General features: G+C 38.8%; 1 pseudogene; it reads left to right on the top strand.

The window, feature by feature from the left end:
• Window positions 1-5,564: 5,564 nt before the first annotated feature.
• Window positions 5,565-6,241, top strand: part of LOC107182076 — a 7,084-nt pseudogene continuing 6,407 nt past the window's right edge.

Raw genomic sequence — 6,241 nt, 5'->3', positions numbered from 1 at the left:
GGCAGGTGGTGGCCCCAGCCGCGCCGCGGAGCCACCGAGGGTGGCGGAATGCGGAAAACGGAGGATCGCGCTTCACTTGTCCGGGGTGATGAGCCTTCCCTGCGCCCCACTCTCCTGTGGGAACATTCGGCTGAGCCTGAATAGTGATGGGTCTCCCCCCCTCCCCCGTTTGCTGTATATACTGTTTAAGGTTAAGCTTAAGGTCATTTTTCTATTAGTGCTTATTCAAATAGAGGGATTGTGTGTGTGTTAAATGTTTATTTTTAAAAAGTGTGTGTGTGTGTGTGTGTGTGTGTGTGTGTGTGTGTGTGTGTGGTTGGGTTAAGAATGTGAAAATGTGTTTCATTTTCACGTAACGCGTTTAAAAAACATAGCATATGAAGCATTTGTTAACCGTGGGTAACTTAGTAAGTTACCAAGTAAGTCTAGAGAGTGTTATCATATAGGGATGCTTCAGTTCATCTAAACTCAAATGTTGCCTTGCAATGCTTATCAAGTTTATTAAAATCTATTACAGAGTGCAGTGATTGCATACTGCCCAACTTGAAAAACCAGAATTTGCATTTAGATATGTATTTAGATAAAATAGAGTACAAACTTTAGTATTCTAGATGCTGTTCTATGCATCTTTTTTTTACTTTATTATAATTGTTGACATTATTACATATGTCCCCATTTATCCCTCTTTGCCCACCTCCACCCAGCCCCTACCCTCCCGTCCCTCTCATCATCACCACACTGTTGTCTGTGCACCTTCTTTCATCCAGTTCCCCCTCTCCCCTCCCCTCCCCTCCCCTCCCCTCTGACAATTGTCAGTCTGTTCCATGTGTCCATGCCTCTGTTTTTATTTTGTTCCTCAGTTCATTAGATGGCACACGTAGTGAGATTACATGGTATTTGTCTTTCTCTGACTGGCTTATTTTACTTAGCATAAGAATTTCCAGGTTCATGCTATCACAAAAAGTAAAAATTCCTTCTTTTTATGGCCGCATAGTATTTCATTGTGTAAATGTACCACAGCTTTTCTATCCACTAATCTACTGATAAGCACTTGGGCTGTGTCCAGATCTTGGCTATGGTAAATAACACTACTATGAACTAAGGGGTGTGTATATTCTTCCGAATTGGTGTTTCGGGATTCTTAGGTTATATTCCCAGAAGTGAGATCACTGGGTCAAAATGCCTTTTTAAGTTTTTGAGGAAATGTCATTCTGTTTTTCCACAGTGACTGTTCTAGTTTGCATTCCCACCCACAGTGCCTGAGAATTCCCTTTTCTGCACATCCTCACCAACATTTGTTGTTTGTTTGTTGTTTCATTGATGTAGCCATTCTGGCAGGTGTGAGGTGATTTCTCATTGTGGTTTTAATTTGCATCTCTCTGATGATTAGTGACATTGAGCATTTTTTTTTCATATGTCTATTGAGCATCTGTATGTCCTCTTTGGAGAAATATCTATTCAAGTCCTTTGCCCATTTTTTAGTTGGATTGTTTGTTTTCCTGGTGTTGAGATGTATGCATCACTTTAAAACAAGTTTCAACATTCCTTTGAAGGAGTTACTCTTTTCCACTGAAAAGAGGAAACTGAAGTTCAAGTGGAGTGATTTTCCTGAGCCTTACAACTGGTAAATGCCAGATCCAGGCAAGTTAAAATACTGAAGAAATACGTTGCTGTTGCTTGTTTTCTTAAAGAAGAAATTAGCACCAATCCCTTTTTTCCCTGTTAACTGTTTCCCAGATACTAAACTATGTCTTTAGGACTTGGAAGAGTTGCCATTACTGTCTTTTAGTATAAAAGGGCACGTGATCAGTGGTTGGTTTGTTTATTAAATATTGAATATTTTTGAGCACCACTTTTGTGTCAGGAACTATTGTAGATGGTGGGCACAAGGCAGGGAACAAAACAGAAAAACCACCTGCCTTTATGGAGCATTCATTCTTGATTGGGGAGACAGAAAATAAGCTAACTCCATCTGTATAGATAAAATACTAGCAGTGAACATTTACTGATTTATGCAGGGGTAGGTTCCAAATGCTGTACACAGATTAGTTGATTTAGTCTTCACTTTATTGATTTAGTCTTCACAACAACCCTGTGAGGTAGGTATTCTCCCCATTTCATAGGGACAAAGAAACTACAATTAAAAGTGATAGACCTGGAATTTTACATCCAGTGCCCGAGTTAGTGCTCAAAAAACACAAAAAAAACTTTCTTTGTAGAAGAAAGATTCATGTTAGATAAAGGGAAAAACTTCCTGACACTAACGTGAACTATGAAAAAATTTGTGAAATTTTCCCATTGATAACTTTGTATCATTCTTCCGATTGGTTCTTAGAAAAGAAGTACGTAGTAAATGAGTTCTGGAGAAGCTGCTTGTGCTGCCGGAGCCTGGTTCTGGGAAAGCCACCTCTGCTTATGTTTTGTTTGTTTGTTTTTAATTGTATGGGAGTTCAAACAGTATAGAAGAGTAAATGTAGAAACTGAGTAGCCCAAGGGGTGGACTGTGCTAATTATTAAAAAATTTAGCTCCAGCCCTGGCCTGTGTGGCTTGACTGGAGCATCGTCCTATGCACCGAAGGGTTGAGGGTTCCATTCCCTGGGCAAGACACACACCCAGGTTGTGGATTCAATCCCCGGTCAGGGCACATATGGAAGGCAGCCAATTGGTGTTTCTATCTCTCCCTCTCCCTTTCTCTCACTAGAATCAATGAAGAGCGTATCCTTGGGTGAAGATTTTAAAAAAAAATTAGCTCCAGATTCACCCTTTGTGCTTGCTCTGTGGATATGCTGGAGAAAAGGGTTTTTCTTCCTGGGTAAAGGGTACTCTTAGCAGGATCTGTCCTGCTTTTGTGGTGTGAGCACTTCCAGTGGCTGGTTCTTGCACTACAGTGATCAGCTGCATCCAGCATCTTGCCATAGCACCCACTTCAGTTGATTTCAGAATGGAGACCCTGCAGCAAAATAACTTCTCAGGGAATAGCGACCTGGAGGGGGAGAATTTTCAGCAAGATCCATTGGCAAGTCTGCACAGCTACTTCTGATGTTCATTGAGCCATAGCCAGGCCCTCCAGCAAAGTATACATCTCAGTCCTGGGGAATTGGAGGAAACTCTGGGCCAGCCCTAGGGGTAGTTAGTGCTCCATATATTTGTCATTTTTATAATCTTTAGAGTTATTTCTTATTAGCCAATCCTTCATTCCAACTCCCTGTAATAGTAATTTTCTTTAAATTAAACTTTGCTATTTCAGATTGTTATGTGATTTGTTTTCTGGCTGGATCTCTACTTTTGCAATGCATAATCATTGCTTTTCATTCAGCAGCTTCTTAGTGCAAAAGAGATGTCGTCCCCCGCCCCCCCATAAACTTTATTACCATTGCTGTAAATAGCAAGTTTATCTTTTTTTTTTAAAATACATTTTATTGATTTTTTACAGAGAGGAAGGGAGAGAGATAGAGAGTTAGAAACATCGATGAGAGAGGAACATCGATCAGCTGCCTCCTGCACATCTCCTACTGGGGATGTGCCGCAACCCAGGTACATGCCCTTGACCGGAATCGAACCTGGGACCTTTCAGTCCGCAAGCCGACGCTCAATCCACTGAGCCAAACCGGTTTCGGCAGCAAGTTTATCTTTAAGTGTTTTTTATTGATGATACTTTTTGATTTAAAAATAGAATTTTTAATACATTAGTGACTTCATCAGTTAGCTCCTTTCTAATCTTTGTAACTTCTAGATTTATTTATTTATTCATACTGAATTAAGCCCAAGCTTTATTCCAGACTGTGCAGTGGCCAGAGAGAATTATAGTGAACGTGATAGAAATGGATTTTTTGCTGAATGTGAGATAGAATCAATAGGGCTTAGTGAGTTTGGGTATGAAGTGAGAATGAAGTCTCAGGATGACTCAATTTATCTGGCTTAGTATTTGTGTTTTCTGGCTTTGATATGATTCAGAGAATAGAAGGCCTCCAGGATGACAATACTTCTTTTTTCTTAATTTACTATCTGGTAGTTGGTTGGCTATATATTGACTCTTAGAAACTGGCAATAAATGGAACACTAGGCTGCCTTGGTGTATGAAAAGGAAATAAGTGAAACTAGAAGCATTTTCATGAAAAACAAACAAAAAAAAACACAACAGCAAGGTACTGATTGGGAAACTAAAGCCTAAATGATAACTCAAAATTCTATCTAAATATTGTAACAGTGTGTAGTTGTTTTGGCTTATATGAGTAACTGCAAGAGTGCTGTGGCATAGATAGTCTAAAAGAGAAATTATACTAAGCAATAAACTTGTAAATGAATCATATGCATCAAAGAATTGGAATAGCCAAAAATTTATTATATTTTCCCACCATGACATCTCTTAGTATGCATATTGTATTTTAGGTTCATTTGTCTAGACGTACATTATAATGCTTTTTGGCTGCAAATTTATGTTTTGTGTAGAATGCTGCTCCATCTTGGTGATAAGAGGAATAGGCTGGAGTGGTGACAAAGCCTAAGGATGCTCAAAAGAAGCTTTGATTTAGTACAAGCATACTTCGTTTTATTGCGCTTCACATATTCTGTGTTTTTTATAGATTGAAGGTTTGTGACAACCCTGCATCGAATAACTATTGGTGACATTTTTCCAACACCATTTTCTCACTTTGTGTGTCACATTTTGGTGATTCCCACAATATTTCACTTTTTATTATTATATTTGTTATGATCTATGAGCAGTGAGTTTTGATATTACTTACTATTGTCTTTATTTTGGGACACAGTGAACAGCGCCATCCATATAAGACAACAAACTTAATAAATGTGTGTGTTCTGACTGCTCCACCAACTGGCGATTCCCTCATCTCTTTCCTCTGGCCTCCCTATCCCTGAGTAACAGTATTGAAATTAGTAATAATCCTACAGTAGCCTCTAAGTGTTCAAGTGAAAGGAAAAATTGCACATTTCTCAGTTTAAATCAAAAGCTAGAAATTCAGCTTAGTGAGGAATGCTTGTCGGAAGTCTTGATAGGCCAAAAGGTAGGCCTCTTGCACCAAACAATTAGCCAAATTGTGAATACAAAGGAAACTTGAAGGAAATTAAAAGTGCCACTTCAGTGAACACATGAATAGTAAGAAAGGGAAACGGACTTATTGCTGATATGGAAAAAGTTTTAGTAATTTCCATAAACCAGCCAGTAGTTCTCAACCTTCTGGTCCTTTAAAACAGTTCCCCATGTTGTGACCCCCAACCATAAAATTATTTTCGTTGCTACTTCATAACTGTAATTTTGCTACTGTTATGAATCGTAATGTAAATATCTGATATGCAGGATTGTCTTAGGCGACCCCTGTGAAAGGGCCGTTTTACCGCCAAATGGGTCGCAACCCACATGTTGAGAACCGCTGCCTTAAGCCATAAGCCTAATTCAGAGCAAAGCCCTAACTCCCTTGAATTCTCTGAAGGCTGAGAGGTGAGGAAGCTATAAAAGAAAAATCTGAAGCTAACAGAGGTCAATTCATGAGGTTTGAGGAAAGAAGCTGTTTCCATTATATAAAAGTTCAAGGTGAAGCAATCAATGTCAAAGCTGCAGCATGTTATTCAGATTAGGTTAGTTAATGAAGGTGGCTACACCAAATAACAGATTGTATTGATGAGACAGCCTTTTATTGGAAAAAGATGCCATCCAGGAGTTCTTCTGCTAAATGATGTGGTTGTGTTATCAATAGGGTCACTTTTTAGAAAATTTACTATTAAATCTAATGTCAGATACTTGCTGGTCTTTTTGGTTCTCTATTAAATTGGATATATGTAAGTTAGATATATCTTGGATGCTTTATTTTACTTTCAAAAGATACAGAACACAATCCTATATTCTTTTCACGTAAATTCTGGAAGGGAGGTTTGGGGAATTACAGAATTTGCCATCCTGATGAAACTTAAACTGTACAATGTATCTTTTTTCTGAAACCCCTTTAGAACACCTTTCTCAGTTTAAGCTTAGATCATTTGAGTGCACAGTGATTGCATACTGCCCAACTTGAAAAACCAGAATTTGCATTTAGATATGTATTTAGATAAAATAGAGTACAAACTTTAGTATTCTAGATGCTGTTCTATGCATCTTTTTTTTTACTTTATTATAATTGTTGACATTATTACATATGTCCCCATTTATCCCTCTTTGCCCACCTCCACCCAGCCCCTACCCTCCCGTCCCTCTCATCATCCCCACACTGCTGTGTGTGCACCTTC

The sequence above is a fragment of the Myotis davidii genome, unplaced genomic scaffold (genome assembly GCF_000327345.1).
Source record: "Myotis davidii unplaced genomic scaffold, ASM32734v1 scaffold753, whole genome shotgun sequence".
Lineage (NCBI taxonomy): Eukaryota > Metazoa > Chordata > Mammalia > Chiroptera > Vespertilionidae > Myotis > Myotis davidii.
This window is presented reverse-complemented; position numbering and strand designations above follow the sequence as displayed.